The sequence below is a fragment of the Microcebus murinus genome, chromosome 12 (assembly GCF_040939455.1).
Source record: "Microcebus murinus isolate Inina chromosome 12, M.murinus_Inina_mat1.0, whole genome shotgun sequence".
Classification (NCBI taxonomy): Eukaryota; Metazoa; Chordata; class Mammalia; order Primates; family Cheirogaleidae; genus Microcebus; species Microcebus murinus.
This window is the reverse complement of record NC_134115.1, coordinates 59,521,427-59,543,176: the sequence shown is the minus strand read 5'-3', so window position 1 is coordinate 59,543,176 and position 21,750 is coordinate 59,521,427. Positions and strand designations below refer to the sequence as shown.

Here is a 21,750-nt window from a genome sequence, read left to right as displayed (position 1 = left end):
CAAACCTAATTGGCTTAAACAAGAAGGAAATTTACTGGCTCACATATGTGCAAACTCTGGGGTTACAGATGACTCCAAATAAGGCTTGAATGAATCCCACGCTGTGTCACCAGAACCCAGTTTCTCTTTCTTCAGCTCTTGGTTCAGCTTTTTCTGTTCTGGCTCAAGCCTCAGACAGATTCTCCCCCTCAAGATGCTGCCACGGCTCCATCCACACATATCTTTTCTTGCTCAATTACTGCAGAAAAAGAGAAATTTGCTTCTCTGATAGCTCACAAAAATGTTTTGGCAAATCGGTTTCTTTGACTCTAACTGTCCTGACTTGGCTCTTGTGCCCATCTCTGAACAATTCACCATCCCCAGAGAAAAGTTCTGTGTGAATTGGTTTGGGCCTAACTCACATATCCACCTCTGGAGCTAGGGACAAAGTCAGCATCACCATAAGTGACAAGTCTTCTGTAATTGAGATTAATTCAGCTACAAGGACAGAGTTGACATCTGGAGTTGATATCAGGGGTGTATTTATTTTATATCATATAAAGTCTGGCCTATGGCCATACTCCCCTGAATGTGCCTGATCTTGTCTGATTTTGGAAGCTAAGCAGGGTCGGACTTGGTTAGTACTTGGATGGGAGACCACCTGGGAATGCTGGGTGCTGTAGGCTATTTAAAAAAAAAGTCTGGAGTCATGTAGCTAATGGTGTTGAACCAGTGGCTCAAGGAGGTGGGTCTGATAGAGCTGTGTTCTCTTGATCTTTCCCTTTTTCTTCACAGGATGGATGCCCCAGTTCGAGTCATCACATCTGTCTGCATACACATCATGTCTCTGGGGCCAGAGACCACCTGTCACTGTTTGCTGTAAGGTGGTTGGGAAAGTGAGGACAGGGTGAGGAATGGGAGTCAGGTTATCCAACCCACAGTCTGCCACATCAACCCTTGGACATGGACTGCATCAGCTGTCCCCAAGCTATATGGATAAAAGTAAGAAGGCAGGTCTTTTCCACAGCAAAATTGCAGTATACGTACTGTTAGAAAGCTAGCAATAATTGAGTAGTAATTGTAATTGAGAAGTAACTGTAATTGTAATCTCAATTACAGAAGATTCTGGATGGCAAACATAAGAAATGGCCACTACTCCAGTGTCCTTTCTTTTCATTCTGCAAAGGTATTTTCTTTCCATGGGAAGCTCAGAAGAAACCCTAGTGAACTCTTCCTGGCAATTGCCAAATTCTGTAGAAAATTTAAGTCATTTTTCTTATTGGATTTTTATTTTGCATTTGACACTGTTGATTATTCCCTCCCTCTGCAACTCACTACTTACTCATTAAAACTCTTATTTCCCTTGCTTCTGTGACACTGAGGTCTTTTGGTTGTCCTTGAGCCTCTCTGATTATGCTATTTGTGCACTCAAGAGGCCCTTCCTTTCCCTGTCCCACATCCATCGACCAGACTGCTGCCAAACACCCTTCTCATTCTGTCTGGTCCTTTCTCTTTGTCATGTTTCTTAAATTGACTGCTCAGTTCAAGTATTTTTATTCTTATTTCTATAATAAGGAAATTTAAGATTGTTAATCTTCTTGTAAGTAGAGATTTGGCCCATTCCCATAAGCTTTGTTTGTAGTGTTCTCCTTTTGGTAAATATCTAAATAGATTTTGCTTTCCTTGAATTTATTTTATAATATGAATAATGCATATTCTGCTTTCTTTTTGTTTGCACTTGCCTGTTGTCTTTTCCTAAAGGTTATGTTTAATGTTTCTGCTCATTCATATGTTGCATAAACTTGACTTAAATACATACACTTGACTTCCATCTACTATGCATACAGACCCTCCTGATTCACCATTCATTTAAATAATGGCTGCATACCCTGGGATTTCTGAACTTGTGGCCCACTAGCACTTGGATGTCCTTGATATTCTTCATAGAAGAGATGCTGAGAAGCTGAACTATGGCAACTGAATCAGGCACAGTTCTTTGGTTGCAAGCAACAGAAAGCAGCTATGGTTAACTTAAGAAAACCTGATAATGGGCTAGCTCACAAAAGAAAGGGAATGGGTGAAAACCAAACCCCATTCCTACAGGGGAGCATGAAAATTAATTAAACATCATGTTAAATGTCTTTCATTCCTTTCCCTGAGCCAGGCACTGTTATAAGCACTAGTGAATTTGTGGGGAACTTGATACATACAATCCCTGCTTTGTAGACATATATGTCTAGCATTGATCTAAACCCAAGCCTATATGGTTCAAAAGTCTATTTTCCTGACACTTTTCAACACACCCCTTAAATACTTCAGCAACACACTTCACTGGTGCATTGGGCTCTTTAATGTTTCCATAACTTTGATTATGCTACTTTCTCTTCCCTCATTTATCTTTTCTATAATGTCCTTTCTTACATCTTTACTTGGTGACCTTCTATTAGGTCTTCAAAAATCAAGCCAAATGTCACCACTATTAGGAAATCAATAAACAACTCCCCCTTTTTCCTTGCTCAGTTGAAATCTCTTTGAGTTGTAGTCAGAGGAGTTGGCTGATTGAGATTAAAATGCCACTTTTATTACTAATAAAGTCTAAATTGGAGAACATGGCTTATGTTTGAGGCCAAATGACCTTGTTAATATTTGGCTCTAGAATTAGACTTTTTTAATATTTAAAATTTTATTGTATCTATTGAATCACTATTTTTAAAGTTATTTTAAATTATTTTTATTCTATTTTATCTATTAGCTATAGAAAAACCATTTTTATTACCAGTGATAATATAGTAGTGAGTAAAATGTGATAGGATGCATTTCATTATTTAAAATTTAAAAAAAATATATTTTGTGATATAGAAATTTGAAGGTCTGTTCTCATTTCAGCTTTTTGGGATGCTTTGTTTAAAGATTATTATAGCTAAAAAAAGATGTTTCACAGTGATATGTAGGCACAAGACTACATTAAAACTTGATTTTTCTCTTTCAATTGTATATACCTATTGTGCATAGCATTTTGTTGAAATTCAGCTAGTAAATTTCCATTTTCCGGCCGGGTGCAGTGGCTCACACCTATAATCCTAGAACTCTGGGAGGCTGAGGTGGGAGGATCGCTCAAGGTCAGGAGTTCAAAACCAGCCTGAGCAAGAGTGAGACCCTGTCTCTAGTAAAAAATAGAAAAAATTTAATTGGCCAATTGAAAATATATAGAAAAAATTAGCCAGGCATGGTGGCACATGCCTGTAATCCCAGCTACTCGGGAGGCTCAGGCAGAAGGATCGCTTGAGCCCCCTACCCCCCCCAAAAAAAATTTCCATCTTCCTGTATGTTAATCAATTTTTCTTGCAAACCATTTGGAAGATGTGGCATTTCCATAATTTAAAAAAATTTTTTTCTTAGTAGGCTCTCTTTCTGAAAATTTCAATAATTTTTAAAAAATAGATTTAAAAACTCACTGACACTCCTTGTCTGGAATATTTTTAAATGGTTAGCATTTTTTCCCATTTTCTATGAATGAATATATAAATTACATAGGTGACTCTCGTTTTTACAATAAAATCATGTAATTATAGAAAATGCCTTTCCACAATTATAGATGCTTTTTTTTTTTTTTTTTTACAATTATCTCTGCAAGTCCTATTTAGGTCTTCCTAGTTTTATTGCGGTATAATTGACATGTAATTAGCTATACCTATTTAAAGTGTGCAACTTGGTGAATTTTGACATTGCTCCATATCTATGAAACCATTAATACAATCAAGAAAATGAACATATTCATCACACCCCAAAGTATCTCATACTCCTTTGTGATACATCTCCTGACTCTCACTCAGCTCTCATTGATCTCCTGTAACATGTAAGATATAAAGAACAGATCAGAATATGTATCAGGTCCACGTGAGCTTGTGCCAAAGGAAGAGAGAGAAAGAAATGCTGAGCTCTGTATATGCTGTTCCTTCCTCCAAACTCACCAATTATATAAGTCACCACTCCCCTAAACGAGGTCACTCTACATGAATGCATGAAATCTGGAAGGTTTCTTCCTCAACAATATCCCTGTGATGCCATACACTCTTCCTTACACAGAGTTGGGAACTCCTCTGGGCTCCCATTTTATAAACACCTCTGTAAAAAGATGGAGAAAATCTCATTCAGCAGAATTCTTGGAGGACTAGGAAAGGATATGTTGAGACTGCTTCCATCAGAGAAGCAACTGATTTGTTCCTCTTGCATATGTCACTAACCTAGGATTGTCCTCAAAGTAACAAGATACATCTCAGTTAAGAAAGAATAATTTTAATAGTACTACTACTGTGTTTCTCTGAAAATACTACAGGGTCTCATATTTATTTTTCCTCAAGAAGACACCCTAGGGCTTATTTTCAGGGGATGTGCTATTTTTTTTTAAGTACGGTACAACAATCTACATTTATTCAAATATAGTTAAGTTGTCTTCTTCTGGAACATCATCATAACTCTCCAAACCCTGAATTCCATCCTGAATTTCTTGCCACTCTATTTCCTTTAGAACCATTGGCTCCAATCTCTCATGTCGAGCAGCAGAGCTCTCATGGGACAGATGAGAAGGCTGCTCTTCTTCTTTACAGCTCCGCAACGAAATGCATGGGTTATGCAGAAATACTGTGTAGCCACGCCCATCACTAGGTCTTATTTTCGGGGTAGGGCTTATATTGTGCAAATGCTTAGAAATCCTGCTAGGGCTTATTTTATGGGTCTCACTTTTGGGGAAACATGGTACTAATAGCAACTACTTTTTGTGGAGTGCCTATCACATGCCAGGTCCAGACACTTTTGTAAGATAATCTTGTTAATTGTATTTAAAATTTTATGAATTGACTGCAAATAATCTTGTATGATGGTTGACTCATGGGCGATTGCAGTTATTTTCCAATCTTGGAGTCAGAAACTCATTTGTGTAAAGGAGACAGGCTCTAGTGAAGTGAGCTAGATTTAACAGTGTAAAATTGACATTGACCGTGGGGGTCAGGCAATAAAAGGAAGGGATAGAGACCGACCAGCTGGAGAGTCTCTGCCCTAAAGAAGCATCTGCTACTTAGCCCCAGCCAATTTTTTCCCTGAGGAAATGTGGGCTCATTGTTATTGGGTCTTGTAAATGTTCCCAAGATGTCAGAAATGCCTTTTCGTATAGTCCTAATTTTTAAATTTGTCTTCTCTCGGAAACATTTTAAATATAAATATTTAGGGTGGCTATCTCGTATCCTCTCTTTATTAAAATAGGCCAAAGAAGAAAAGATAAAATTAATGTCATCTGGTCAGAAAAGCTTAAGCCCTTGAGAAAAAAAGGAGACCAGAATGAGGACAGGGTTGGTTGCAAGGTTTTTGTGGAACTTGATTTTTCTTTTCTTTTTTTTTTCAGAGACAGAGTTTTGTTCTGTCACCCAGGCTGGAGTGCAGTGGCATGCTCATAGCTCACTGTAACCTCAAACTCCTGGGCTCAAGCAATTCTCCTGCCTCAGCCTCCCTAGTAGCTAAGACTACAGCCTGGCTAATTTTTAAATTTTTTTGTAGAGATAGGGTCTCACTATGCTGCCCAGGCTAGTCTTAAACTCCTGGCCTCAAATGATCCTCCCACCTCAGCCTCCCAAAGTGCTAAAATTACAGGTATGAGACACTGTACCTGGCTAGAACTTGATTTTTTTTTATTACACAGCTTGCACACTTTTAAGTCTGTAGTTCTCTAACTCACTGCTGGATTTCCCAAAAGGAAATTGGGTACTAGATGGGGATGACATTATAAAGAAAAGTGCTCAAATGCAAAGATAGGCTGAGCTCCAACTGAGTGAGGCAACCAGATCTGTTCTGAGCTTCCCTACATGTTTCCAGCTATATCCATTTCTGGGACCAGATCCTACAGGGTGACCAGAGGAGAAATACATTTCTTACAATCCTTCTACCTGCATGGTGCACTCTTGGTGGGGTTTTGCATTCCAAGGCCATAGAAAGATAGGCTAGAGATAGAAGAAGGGCATGGGAATGGGGGAGGAGAGGAAGGTTTAGAGTCTCAGGTTCAAGTAATGTCAGGGCAAGGAGGGACATTATATAGCAGTCTAGTCCAATTTTTAAAAATCTTTTATTTCTTTACATTACAAAATTAGGATATACTTGTGGAAGTGGACTGCTATAAATAGAAAGTAGATATTCCTTCCTCTCCTGCCTTCATTTACAGATGGAAAAACAAGCTCAGAGAGGGAAGTGACTGCGCAATGTCATCTGGTTAATGAGCACAGGGGACGTCTTCATGGAGGCAGACACTGGGATTGAGTAGGATTGTTTCCCACAGAAAGGGAAGAGGCCGGAATGTTAAGGTTTATTCAAATATCCGTGTTCATATCAGGGAAGAGGCTGGGAGGAAAAATAAAAAGACTAGCGCTGTCTTCTAAAAAAAAATAAGCGCTAATTATGGTACTGTGCTAGGAGTTTCATGTGCTTTTTTATTTAAGCCTTGCCACACCCATGGGAAGGAAGTATAGTTATTCTCATAATTGAAGTGAGGAAATTGGGGGTCAGAGGGCTAATTAATTTGCCCAAAGTCACACTGCTAGAAAAGAGGAGTAACTAGAGCCCAGCTCTTTCTGACCCCTAAGCCTCAATCCCATATGGCATCTGGAATTTAAAACATGGGTCCCTGTCTCTGAGCACATGAAGCCCTGCACCAGGGTTCATGAACACAGGCAGTACATTCCATCCCATCCATGGCTCTTAACCACTATGCAATATGGTTTATCTAACAAAGGATAGTATTTTCATTGCAATGCTTATAATAATTCTGCAAATTTTTTCTTTCAATTTTTATTCTGAAGTGAGAGAATGGGGAATAGAGGTACAGTACCTGCTGATACACAGTAAGACTCAGGTACCAAGAAAGGAAAGAGAGTCATACTGTTCAGACAGAGTAGCACCACAGTTTGGTCACCAAGAACACTGGAGATCTGGGTTCTAGGGCTGTCTTCACCATAGTCTAGTTATCTGACCTGGGTCTTCATTTTCTCATCTGTAGAGTGGTACAAAGAAGGGATTAAATCAAATAAATTCTGAGATTCTGTCCACTTCTAAGGTCTAGGGTTCCAAGAATGAATAGCGATACCTAATGGAAAAATGTACATATATATTTTTTGAGACAGAGTCTGGCTTTGTTGCCCAGGCTAGAGTGAGTGCGGTGGCATTAGCCTATCTTACAGCAACCTCAAACTCCTGGGCTCAAGAGATCCTTCTGCTTCAGCCTCCTGAGTAGCTGGGACTACAGGCATGTGCCACCATGCCCGGCTAATTTTTTCTATATATATTAGTTGGCCAATTAATTTCTTTCTATTTATAGTAGTGACGGGGTCTCGCTCTTACTCAGGCTGGTTTCAAACTCTTGACCTTGAGCGATCCACCCGCCTTGGCCTCCCAGAGTGCTAGGATTACAGGTGTGAGCCACCACGCCCGGCCAAGGGAAAATGTATTTAAATCAGCTAGAATCTAACAAGCAGAAAAGAAGAGACACATAAGAAGAGTAGAAGACAGTCAGATTACAGAGATCATCTAATTCTGTGTCTGAATTGTGGAACAGTGGTATCTAGTCTCTGCTTGAATGAGTTTGTCTTCTTGAGATAAACCATTACAGTGCTGGCAAGTTCTGGTAGTTAGAATTCCTCATGGTAGCCTGAGCAACATAGAGAGATCTTATCTCTACAAAAAAATTAAAAAGATTAGTGGGACATGGTGGCATGTACCTGTAGCTCTAGCTACTTGGCATGCTGAGGCAGGAGGACCATTTGAGCCCAAGCATTGCAGGTTGCAGTGAGCTGTGAGGGCCACCACTGCATAGAGCAAGACCTTGTCTCAACAAATAAATAAGTAAATAAATAAAAGAATTTCTTCTGGTCAGTCAAGACTTGGTTTCTTTATTCCTAAATTAACTAATTAATTTTCACTGACAAATAAAAATTATATCTATTTATCATGTACAACATGATGTTTTGAAATATGTATACATTGTGGAATAACTAAATTGAGCTAACTAACATGCATTACCTCACATACTTATCATTTTTTGTGGTGAGAACACTTAAAATTTACTGTTAGAAATTTTCAAGAATACAATACATTGTTTTTAACTGTAGTCATGTGTTGTATAATACATTTCATAAGACTTGCTTTCTTAGTCCTACCTGTGCCACTGGGACCACAAAGCACATTTCAAATACACTTCCCCATGACAGTCCTTCAAATATTGAAAAGCAGTTAGTATATCTACCTAGAGTTATTTCTTCTCCAAGCTAACTGTCCTCTGGACCTCCATTTATCCCCAAAAGGTCATGACTTTAAGACCCTAGAATCAGGCTCATTCATTCAACAGACATTTACCAAGCACTTCATACGTGCCAGGTCCCATAGGAACTATGGGGAATACAGAACATGAAAAAGACATGGTACCATCACTCAAGGGGTTTGTAATCTAATGGGTTTGGCACAAAGAGAGACACTCCTAAACCACTGCACTGGCCCTAGTAAATGACAGTCATTTCCACCCAGGAGGTCAGGAGAGCTTCATAGAGGAGGTAGGACTTCTGCTTCTCTGGATCCATGCACGAATCCCTTTATCTTCCTCTTCATTCAAGGACTTTACCTCCTTCTGCCTTCTTTTCTTGGCATTTCTCTAGCACATCCTGTTGGAGTGTTATGTTTCAGGAAAAATTTTAAAAATATATTCATCTGCCACCTTAGAAATGTTTTCTCATAAGAAGAAAATCTAGCAGCTTGTGACAAGAATGACTATTTCAGCACATACAGTCTGAAATAATTTTACCAGCTCCCATTCTTCTTATAGTCCCTTCAACCTGGCTTCCTCTCCTTTGTCATTTTTTCTCTTTTTCTTCTTCTCTTTTTCAGTCTTTCTCTAACTCTTCCTTTCAAGGCATTTTGACATTCTCATAGTTATTCCTCACAACCATAGCTTTTTCACAAACTCAGTGAGGTTAAGTGACTTGGCAGAGGGCACAAATTGGAAAGTAGCAGGAGTAGGATTTGAACCCAGCTCTTCTAGTAAATATTCATATTCAATTATAAGAAAAGAGGTCACAAGGTTTCTGCTTGACCCTTTGCTCATCCAAGAGTGCATATTTGAAAGTATAATCATTTCCATCACATGCCAAAACTCAGGCCTCTCTCATTTAATTGCTTTCTATTCTTTCTGAATAAAATACCTACACATAACTGTGCTTAACCCATTTCTACTATATGTGCACATATCCAACTATTCATCTTGTACAGGAAAAGGTTGTCTTCTCATAATGTTCTGAGCCAGTAAATTTGTCAAAGTTCTTTACCTTTTTTAATTTTTAAAACTTTATTTTATTTTTAGAGACAGGATCTTGCTATGTTGCCCAGGCTGCAGTGCAGTGGCTATTTGCAGATACAATCATTGCACACTATAGCCTCAAACTCCTGGGCTCAAGGGATCTTCGTGCCTCAGCCTCTGAAGTAGCTGGGCCTACAGGCGCAGCTTCAAAGTGTCCTTTATCTGATATTGGAGAGATGCAGTATAATATAATAAACACGATGTCTTCTAAACTTCGGTAATGTGTACAACACTTTCAAAATTTTTTACTCTAGTACTAACCACCTTACTTTTAAAAATATTTTTGTTTTAATTCACTCACGTTTTAAACTTAAAATTTAAAGGAAATTTTTGATCACTGTAAAATATCCCTATCTACAGTTGATATTAGCCAAAGGCTGAGAAGCGATGTATCATATCCCTATCTATAAAATCAAAGCTAGATGTGCTTTTTATGTTTCCTAAACATTAAAATAAATGCATAATTATTTGTATCTTTCAAAGTTTGTCCTGCACTACTCAAAATAATCTGAAGAGGACATCAGTGAAAGCAGAGTTGCTGCATGCAAAACTCCAACAGTGCCATTTGCATCATGGTCATGTCAGAATCGTTCAGGGCACAGCCTGTGGTCATACGTATCAACCCTGAATAAACCTTGGGAACTTTAAGAAATAGTGAAAAATAGAAAAAGTACTTCATGGGAACCTACAAATCTGTGCTCTAGTTTTGGCATTGGCAATGATTTGCTGGGTAACCACAAGCAGATCCTTTTACCTCTCTGGATTCCAGCTTCCAGATTTGGGAAATGAAGTAGTTGGATTGGAAGATCTATAAGGCCTCTTCCAGTTGTTATAATCTTTATTCTGAATAGCTTTCATCATTGTGAATATTGTGCTGAGGCTTTCCCTAGCTTTCAATTCCAGAGGAAAGCCCTGCTGTTATTTTAGTTTAGTTGGATACAATAAGTATTTATAGACTAAAGAGAAGAATTTTCTTTGCTCCTGTGCTCTGGAAACAAGATCAGGCAAGTCTCCCAAGATGGGGTTCATCATGGACAAGAAGGCAGCTCAGGGCAAAATTGTGAGTTTGATGTTATTACAGAAAGTCAGATGTTGTCACTATCATTATAGATACTTCCATTTGTGACCTTTTTACCTCTTGACTAAAGAGTAATCTCTTTAAAGGCAGGAGAGGAAATCCTCATAGTGCATTAATTCAGTAGAATCTCAGTAAATGTCTGAAAATGGGAACAGAAGGGGAAGGAGAAGAGGGAGGAGGGAGAGAGGGGAGGAAAATGAGAGAGGAGAAGGAAAGGGACTGGAGAGCTTACCCTTTTATTCCTTAGAATAAACTAAATTATTTTGGTTTATCATGAGAGTGATACCTAAATATAAAGATGGATTATTTCACTATTTCTGTTCCTCATCTTAATTTTCAAGAATGCATTATTTCATATAGTAGAAATTGCATGTAGAATTTTTTCCTAACCTTTTCACCACAGTTAAGACTATTTTGAGATTTCCCTTATGTAGCTTTGATCTATTATGCATAAATACACCCTGTTTGAAAGATTCAAATGCAATGCTAATTATTATATACTTCCATTAATTCATTCATTTATTCAAAAAATACTTTTGAGCCCCTACTATGTGTCAGGAGCCATGCTAGGTATTGTTGAGAATATAATGATGAATAAGATATGGTTCATGACTTCAAAGTCTTCATAGGCTATTTTGGGAGACAGACAGGTAAATTAGAATAGACCCTTGACATTCGTGAATTATTATTCATTGTTTCAGCTACTCACAAACAGCCTCAAAGATCCATGACATGAATTTAATTGTAATGAGAATAATTATACTGATATTGTGGGCTGTTGAGAGGATTAACTGAGATTATGCATTTTTAAACACCTACCATGAATTTGAATCAAGAGCAATGTAAGAATTTTATGCAGCAGGGAATCACTTGGCTAGCCAAGCCAAACACAGGGTGAGCAACTGGGATGAGTTGCAGGGAGGAGGGAGATGTAGGAAGAAAATTCCATTCTTCACATTTGGGGGAGGTAAAACATTTCTTGTGACCAATAAAAATATGATAGACTATTTAAAAAACCTGAAAAATATTGACACGGAAAAGCATGAGCATGCCAGTCTAAATGCAGTGAAGATCACTCCTCCTGCCTTCTCCACATGGGTGATATTCTGCTTCCCTGTCTGCACAAATATAGATGTTCATATCAATACTTGCACAGCTTTGCATCGCTTAGAACACAAATTTGTGACTCATCTTTAGCTGTCCATCTTTGTTAACTCTGATGACATTATTTGAAAATGTCAAATGAAAAGTTTTTTTTTTCTTTTTTCATTTTTCTTCCTTGGCCTCCTCTCAGTGGCTATGCACTGAGAAGCCTCTGTTCTCTGTTTTTCTATCTCTTTTAGAGCTCATCATTTTCTCCTAACTGTGCCTCTTCCTGGCCTAGTCAGAATTGTTTAGTGAGGTTGGTCAGGTGTAAGTAGTGTCTCAAAGATGAGAAAACAACTATGTCCTAGTGTACTTTGAAGGATCAGGACCTTGGACAGCAACACAAACGCCCTCCCCATTTAAACACTCTCATAATGCTATGCCTATGCAGCCAATAATGAATAGTAATCATAAATGTGTGTGTCAGAGACTTGTCATAAAACCCAATTTGATAAGCATTATTCTTTCAGAATAAACAAAGTCCTGTGGAAGAACCAAGGAGGGAGATAATTGAGTTTCCTAAAGAATCTGGGAAAGTTTCATATGGAAGGTGACATCATATTGGGACCCAGGAGAATAAAAGCCATAAGTTTTCAGATGCTTGATATAAAAGGGATCTCATTTGTTACTTTATACAATTTTGGCTAAAAAGTTTTTTGCTTAGTGTATCAGGATTAGGATTGGTTGCACATAATAGAAAACCTAAATAAATGACTTAAAAGCAAAGTAGGAATTTGTTTCTCTTATATAAGAGAAGTCCAGAGATAGTTAATCTAGAGCCATATGGAGAATTCACAGTCATTAGAGAACCAAGGTCCTTATGTTTTTTCTTCCACTATCCTTAGTGGCTTCAATCCTGAAGGGCAACTCATGCTCCAAGATGGCAACTAAAACTTCAGCCATCACATATTCAGCCGTATACAGCTCTGTAAGGGACCTGTGGGTCATGTTCTCCTCTGTATCCCAGAGTCTAGCACATGAAATGAATGTATGCATCAATAAACTGAATTTTAGAAATTCATGAGGTCTCTGATTCCTTGTGAAGGGTTCTCTTCATTGTATTCTATTTCCCAGAATTTCTACTCACTAGTCCTTGTTCCTCTCTGCAGTCACCTTGAACAAATCTGCCTTTTTCTTACATGGCACTTCTCATATCCTGCACTCTTCCTCCAGATCTTTGCTTCTTCAGGACAATGGCTTCCATGCTTTCAGCCATTTCTCATAAGACATAACTCCTGCATTTTTCCTTTCAATTTGGTCTTATGGCAGAAGTTTTGTCCCAGCCTGAAGCCAGGAATAAATTAGTCCATTTCAACAAGAGCAGGGCCTAATTTCAGGGCATAGCTGGGCTCTAAACTGATTAAAATAAGGCCTTGTACATTAATTTATTTAATTCCCCTTCAATTAAACCTCTTACAGGCCGGGCGCGGTGGCTCATGCCTGTAATCCTAGCACTCTGGGAGGCCGAGGCGGGCAGATTGCTCAAGGTCAGGAGTTCGAAACCAGCCTGAGCGAGACCCCATCTCTACCATAAAAATAGAAAGAAATTAATTGGCCAACTAATATATATAATATAAAAATCAGCCGGGCATGGTGGCTCGTGCCTGTAGTCCCAGCTACTCGGGAGGCTGAGGCAGGAGGATCGCTTGAGCCCAGGAGTTTGAGGTTGCTGTGAGCTAGGCTGACACCACGGCACTCATTCTAGCCTAGGCAAGAAAGCGAGACTCTGTCTCAAAAAAAAAAACAAAAAAAAAAAAACCTCTTACAATTGGGGGAAAAATGAGACACGTGAAAAGTGAAACAGTATCCCAAAAGCTGTCACTTGATATCCACAACATATTACCTCTCTTGTGTTTTATATTAATAGTCCCTTGCATAGTGGAGTTTTGCCTTTTGGTTGCAGCCCCAGGCTGCTTCTCTGCTTGCCTTGAGTGTTGAACATCCAGGTCCCATGCCCGTATTTTTCTTCTCTGCAAAGTCTTGAGTCCCTTTAATTGGAATACCATTTACACATCTTACCATGGGGCTCACAGTTTGTCCCTGCAGTGTCAGTGGGATCTTTTTCCAGAAGATGCTGCCTCCAGCCCAGGCCTCAAATCTCCAATTAAGGCTGGGAGCGGTGGCTCACGCCTGTAATCCTAGCACTCTGGGAGGCCGAGGCGGGCAGATTGCTCAAGGTCAGGAGTTCGAAACCAGCCTGAGCAAGAGTGAGACCCCGTCTCTACTATAAATAGAAAGAAATTAATTGGCCAATACAGAAAAAATTAGCCGGGCATGGTGATGCATGCCTGTAGTCCCAGCTACTCGGGAGGCTGAGGCAGGATTGCTTGAACCCAGGAGTTTGAAGTTGCTGTGAGCTAGGCTGACACCATGGCACTCACTCTAGCCTGGTCAACAAAGCGAGACTCTGTCTCAAAAAATAAAAAACAAATCTCCAATTAAGCCCCTCACCCACCTTTGAGTTCAGTCTATCTTTCTGCATCTAGATTCCCTGATTAAGGCTGCCTTCACTACTATGAATATATACACCCACCCATGTAACCACCACACAGATCATGATACAGAATATGTATAGCTCCTTAGAAGGCTCCCTTCTGCCCCAGTCAATACCCATCCCTCAATCATAGCCACTATTCTGGTTAGTTTTGCCTGTGTTTGAACTTCAGGTAAGTGGAATTATCCAGTTGGTACTCCTTTTGTGTTTGCCTCTTTTCTTTCATCATTATATCGAGAAATTCATCCATGTTGTGCATAATGGTATTTTGTTCTTTTTCATTGTTGCGTCCATTGTGGCAAGTGATTCAATATCATTTCATTGTGCGTCCAATGTGTGATCAAGATTGAGAACAATGGCTCTAGAATCAGATGAATGGGCTTAGAATTCTATCTTCAAAACTACTTGCCTTGGATTTGCCCCTGAAATGTCCACTATCAGGTGGTCTTTGGACTCAACTAGACATTTAGTCTCACTCAATGACCATAGGCCTCATTTGGCATCAGATTAACCAAGAAGGACCCAAGACAAGAAACACTGTGCCAGCAGATCATCACCTGGCACTTCTCTTGAGCAAGAGTTCCTATAGCAGTCCAGCAATTAGTCTTCTTGGCCTCCCAGGTGACAGCACAGGTACAAGGAGACAGGATCACATCAGTGAGTGTGGTGACAGCCTTAGTTTAGAAAAGCCCTGTCCCAAATAGGAATTAATATCTTGTGTCCTATGGGTATAGCTTTCAGGTTCCCCATAGGAGATGAGCCTAGTTACAAGAGTGACCGCAATTAGGGCGGCCCAAGGCCGTGGCTTCCCACCAGGTACTTATGTATCCTGGCCCAGAGGCAGTTTACCAATCAGGAGTTATTTTTACCATAGGCAGTGCTGCCTAATATCATAGCTGACATTGCCCCTTTATTAGACTTCCAGGGGGACAGAGCTAGAAAGTTAACCCAAATTCATCCTAAGAGAGGAAGAAAGAGAAAACCCTTTCTTCATACTCCCTTCAACGGACACACTGACCTTTATAGAGTAGCTAGCCAACATGATTATTTCTGAAAACATCCCTGTTCCTTGAGCCAAAAACAGTATTTGGCACATGAAGATCTGTAATAGATGTTTGTAAATGAGTAATTAATGACAAATAACTATATTAAAGGGTTACACCCAATTCAAACCAAACCACACCAAACTACTTGATTGCTATATTACCTTTGGTGAGTCTTAATTTCTCTAAATCCCTGCTACCTCTTTTATAAAATGGGAATGATGAAAATAATAGTTCCCGTCTCATTAGAATCACTATAAAAATTAAATAAGGTAATGCATGTAAAAGGCATTACAAAAAGCTACACTTAAACTTTATTGTTACAGATGGAGAGAGGAGGCCTAGAGATAGTGTGGGACTTGGACCCAAGTCACATAGGGTGGCAGGATTGCCCAGGTCTTCTGACTCCCAGACCAATGCCTGTTGCACAATGTTGTGTGGCCCCATTATACAAGTTGACTTACCCAATTAATGTTTAGAAATTCAGAAATCTCAAACTAATTGTTCAGGAGAGAACACTTTTGTGAATGTCCACTTTGCCTTCTGGACTCCTGACTCATGCTTCATAGAACACAGTCCATTTAGGTGCACTCCTCCTAGTGTTAAGGGTGATATCAAGATTTTTCTCAAGGGCATAAGAGAAAGTGAAAATTATGTTCTCAGCTTGCTGCTGATTAGCAGACATAGGGCAAATAGAACCTCTAAGCATTCATTGTTGAAGGTTCTGGCTCCTTTTTCCTCCCCAACAGCCTCTGCAGGGAGGGGGATGTGTACAGCAATATGATGAGAATGTAATGAAGGAACAAATCTCACTGGGAGTCAAATACCATTGTTAAAAAAAAAAAAAAGGCACCACGGGCAGAAGCCCAAAAATCAGAGGCTTCCCCCAGTGTTCTCTGAATCCATTTTTTAAGCTGTTAAAAACACCCTTAAAATAAACCTGCCATCTTGTGAGGACAGGAAGAAGGTTACCAGTCTTCCCGCCACCATCTGCAGGACTGGCTCAGCTTTAGGATTCCTTGAGCCATACTCCCCCGCCCCCAGCCTGTTCTTATAACATGTCAGGGTGGGTTTGATTGTAGTCTCTTTCCCTAACTTAGCAAAATTCATCACAATTAAAATTTGAAGTGAACCAAGGAGAGGTTGTAGAGATATTAGTTTGCTTTACAATGCATTTTATTCTTGCAATTTTACATTTTCTAATAGTTTAGACACTGTGCTTGGCCCTTTTGTGTTTATCAGACTGAGTTTGGATGAGGTCAGTTTAAACCTCTAAGTACGATTGGAGCTCAGTCTGTTGCTGGAGTCATGGCTCAGACTATGGTTGGAATCAGGGTTCACCCTATAACTGTGATTAGGGCTCAGTGTGTGGAGGGCTAAGATCACAGTCTATGATTAGGGTAGAGACCAGACTATGATTAGCATTAGGACTTAATCTGTGCTGGAATCAGGTCTCAGCCTGTGGCAAAAATCAGATTTGTTTGTGGTGAGCACTAGGATTCAATCAGGGACCCGGGTCAAAGAAGGATAGGGCTCTATTCCAGGAAAGAAAGGGCATGAGGATGGCTCGGTGTGGTAGCTCCTGCCTGTGATCCCAGCACTTTGGGAGGTAGAGGCAGGAATATTACTTGATGCCAGAGAAGCCAAAGAACCAAGAAAGATTTAAAACAGAGTTGGTAACCCCCACCAAAATGGCTAAAGTTAAAAGGACTGACATCAAGTGTGTGTGAAGATGTGGAGTAACTGGAACTTTCTTACCTTGCTGGTGGGAGTATAAATTGTACAACTATATCAGACAATTGTGTGGCAGCATATATAAATATATGCATACCATATGATTCAGCACTTCCAATCCTGGAATGAACAAACAACTGCCACATGCAACAACATGGATAAATCTTACGAAATAGTGTTAAGCAGAAGAAATCAGACACCACAAGGTAGATATTGTGTGATTCCATTTATATGAAGTTCAAAAACAGGCAAAATCAATGTATGATGATGGGCATGGTTACATTTAAAAGTGGCATGGACTGAAGGGGGCATGAGAGAGCCTTTCCAAGTATGATCTATATCTTGATCTGGGTAGTGGTTACATAGCTCAAATGTTCATTGAACTGAACATTTAATATTTGTTGGGGAGTTAATTCCACAGTCATGACTTTTCTGCTATGGCAATTGTGACATTACTGCCATGGCTTATTGAGCCTGCAGGTAGGCCTGAGGATGTTGGGCTTGTAAGGGTGCAGCCCTTCAAGCAACCACACTAGGCAATGACATACAATAAAAAACCATGGACTTGGAGTCACAAATCCTGACTTTAAATCTCAGCATTCTACTTAGTATCTAATCCAGTAGGAAGCACTGGTGTGTTCATGAGGTGAGTTACAAATTAATCATTGGTAACTATAAATCACTGAAGTTTTTAATGATTTTCTTTTTTTAAAATTTAATTTAATTTAATTTTTTTAGACAGAGTCTCACTTTATTGCTCAGGCTAGAGTGAGGCCATGGTGTCAGCCTAGCTCACAGCAACCTCAAACTCCTGGGCTCAAGCAATCCTTCTGCCTCAGCCTCCCGAGTAGCTGGGACTATAGGCATGCACCACCATGCCCGGCTAATTTTTTGTGTAGATATTTTTGTATATATTTTTAGTTGGTCAATTAGTTTCTTTCTATTTTTAGTAGAGATGGGGTCTCACTCAGGCTGGTTTTGAACTCCTGACCTTGAGCTATCCACCCGCCTCGGCCTCCTAGAGTGCTAGGATTACAGGCATGAGCCACTGCACTCGGCCATTTTCTTTTAATTTATTTGAATTCATAATACATGTATTTGGTTTAAAAAAATTAAATCTTATAAAAGAATATACAGGGAAAGGCCATTTTCCTCCCATCCCCAACTCCAAACACCAGTCCCCTAGTCTCCCTCTGGAGAGGCAACCACTATCATCAGCTTCTTGAATATAACTTCCAGAAATGGTCTATGCATATTCATGAATGATTTCCTTGAAGAAAATCAGAGCAGATTCAAGATATGCCTATAATAATGTTGCTTGCATATTGAATCCTTTATTTTAATAATTTTCAAAATAGAATTAAGTTTTCATTATAAAAATAGTACATGCTTATTTAAAAATTGTATAAAGTAGGCTGGGTGTGGTGGCTCAAACTTAGAATCCCAGCACTTTGGGAGGCTGAGGCTAGAGGATCACTTGAGGCCAGGAGTTTGAGACCACTCTAGGCAACATAATGAGGCCCCACCTCTACAAAAAGTAAGAAAAAGTATACTGGTGTGGTGGTGTTCCAGCTACTCAGGAGGTTGAAGCAGGAGTATCACCTGAGCCCAAGGCTGCAGTAAGCTATGATTGTGCCACTGCACTCCAGCCTGGGAAACAGAGTAAAACCCTGTCTCTTAAAAAATAAAAAAATAAAAATTGTATAAAGTGAAAGTGAAAGCTCCCTGTCCCTGTTCTACTACCTTTCACCTCTCAATTCCAGAGTTTACCACTGTTAACAGTTTCCTATACGCCCTTTCTGACAACTTCATGCATATGTATACATACATGTATTAAACAGACATAATACTAGAATATTAATATAAATAGTAAAGTTGTAATGTGATTTTTTCATGAGCAATATAACAGAGACATCTTTCTACATCAGTTAAAATAGCTCCACTTACCCTTCTTAATGGCTGCGTAGCATCAAATACTTTTCCAGCGGGAGAGAAAGAGTAAAGATATGGCAGGAATTGTACATGGAGTGTGTCTACATGAAATCGTCATCTGTCATATGTGTCACAGAAGAAAAAATGTTGAGAGCAGCTGATTTAAGTTCTCTGGGTCTCAGTTTCTCATCTGCAAAATGGAGACAACAATGACAGCCCCGGCTACTTCAGGAGATTATTGTGAAGATTACCTAGAGGGAAAGAGAATGGATGACAGAGTACTCTGAAAACTGAAAAGCGCTGTGCAAATGTGAGAGATTATTATTCCTGAAGGGACAAGGAAGAGGCAGTAGTTCCAAGGTCTAAAATCCTAACAACCAGCGCTAACAATAATTGCTTCTCCTGCTCTCCCTAGCCTAATGAACTGTTCATCTTCACATAAGCATTGAGAATGTTTCTTGAGTTTTCACTTTGCCAAGCATTCTTCTAAGACATATATATATGTATTTAGACATATATGTATGTGCATATATATATGTACATACACATACATACTCATTTAATCTAACAACTCTTTGTATAGATACTATCCTCATTTGACTGATGAGGCAACTAAAGCAACCAAAGGCAACTAAAGCTGACACAGCTGGCAAATGGCATTCTTACTTCTGAGCCACACCAAACTCTGCGCTATTCATTTTGGAGATTTTTGTCATGCTTCAACTGGCTGTGTTGGGCTGTGACTTAAAGAGGCAGCTGGAGTGTGCATTGGAGAAAAAGTGGCTCATTTCACTGGCACTAAAAAATAAAAAGCAACCAATGACAAAAACCCTGAGTCTCATAGGTTGTCACATGTCTATCTGCTCTGAGACCCTTCATGGCTCCTCTCTACTACTAAATAAAAGCCAAGATACTCAGCCTAGTGTTCCAAAGCTTCCTTAGTCTAGTCCACTGGATTTTCCAGGACTTTGTCTTATACTATAGGAACTTCTTTTTTCTTTCATAATCCTAAGTCTTTTGCATATAGGAACTTCTAAAACCATCTTTCCCATCATTTCACACCCATCTGGGAGCCTGTTATGTGTCGAATGGTGTCCCCTAAAAAAAGATATGCTGAAGTCCAAATCCCCAGTATCTCAGAATGTGACCTTGTTTGGAAATAGGGCCATTGTTGATGTAGTTAGTTAAGATGAAGTCATATTGGAGCAAGGGTGGACCCCCTAATCTAATATGACTAGTGTCCTTATATGAAGAATGCCACCTGAAAACAGAGACAAATGGGGAATGCCATGTGACTATGAAAGCAGAGATTAGAGTTATGTAGCTTTAAGCCAAGGAACTCCAAAGATTGCCAGCAAACTACTAGGAGCTAGGAAGAGGCAAGGAAGGATTCTCCTACAGGTTTCAAATGGACCGTGACCCTGCTGATACTTTGTGGACTTCTAGCCTCTACATCTGTGAAACAATAAATTTATATTATTTTAATAACATAACAAATTTATGTTGTTTTAATTTATGTTGTTTTACCTCCTAGTTTGTAGTACTTGCTATTGAAGCCCTAGGAAATTAATTCAGAGCTTCAGCCTTTTAACCCCAATACTGCAGATCTGAGCCCAAGATGCATATGAGGGCCTTCTTTCTCCTGTTCCATTTTTGTGCTCTTCGTAGGCAGTGGCATCCTTAGCTGTTTGCTTGCACAACACACGGACAATCATACCCATGACATTCCCCTTGTCTCTTATGGCAGACAGCACACCAGTAGTCTGTTTACTTCCCAATATGCCCTGTGCAGGGTCTGTACAGGTCCCCTGCCCCCTGCCTTTTCCTGGCTCAGGGCCAGCCCAACCCCTCTGGGGAGACAGTAGATTGAAGCCCCCTTCTGGGTTGCCTAGGTGACAGTGCTGTCTGAGTGCCCTGGAGCCAGGCAGCTGTGGCTGCAGGGAAGAGAGGGGCCAAGGGAAGCCGGTATATGTGCATTGGGGGTGGGGTGGGGTGTCAGGGAGGAGGAAGGACCCAAAGAGAGTCCTTAAAAGTGGCTCTAGTATAAGCCCAAAAGGTGAAATTAAAACCACAGCCTCAGCATAACCAACATTATAGAGCAATACGCCAGACTTGAGATTGAGAGGGGAAAGACTTTCTTCAGGGAATTCTATACAGAGCTAAGCTTTATGGGTCTTTGAGTCTGAACCCTATTTAAACCTATGCTTTGAGGCCTTGGGCAGTACAAGAGATCAAAAGATGGCAAAATCCAGGCAAATGGGGACTGGTATTTTGCACAGCAAGGGCAACTCTTCTATAAACTGCAGTAAGGTACACAGTGAGTGAGAAGAAAGATACTTGCAATGTTTTGGTTCCCAATAAGCAATGCCTACTGTGTGCAGGAAACATTCGGGGTGCTGTGCATGAAGAGGGGTAGGGGCACAAAGAGGAACATGATGCTAGGCTTGCCCTCAAAAAGTACATAGTCCTTCCTTAACCCCAGCATCACTTCAGGAATGGACTTCTATAATAGCATGCTGGAATGCTCCAAAGCAATTCTCAGACTAGGGATCAGCAAGGGTTTCAGGAAGACATGAGACTCAGTCTTAAATCTATCAGTTCATCACATTGTCTTGGCCACAGATCAGTACAGGGTGTGCCTATACCCAAGCTTAGCTGAGTGCAGAGTGAGTAGTGAGACTTTTGCTAGAATTGCTGAGAGGGATACATGTTCTCTCTTCTGTGCCAGCAGCTGCCATCACTATGTTGCCACCACATGGAGTCTAGTATGAAGCCAACATGGTGGTGAACGCAGCTGAGAGACAGAGGAAGATTGGGGGCTAACACATTATTTGAGCCCCTGAATCAAGCGATGCCAGATCTACCCTAGACTTTGGATTATACAAGCCAATAAATTCTGTGTTTCTTACAGTGGTTTATGTTATTTCCAATTCAAAAAAAGTTACATTAGAAATTCTTT

At 39.9% G+C, this 21,750-nt stretch overlaps 1 pseudogene; it reads left to right on the top strand.

Moving 5' to 3' along the window:
• The first annotated feature begins 546 nt into the window (after positions 1–546).
• LOC142874586 (uncharacterized) lies at positions 547–665 on the top strand (annotated as a pseudogene).
• The last annotated feature ends 21,085 nt before the right edge of the window (positions 666–21,750 follow it).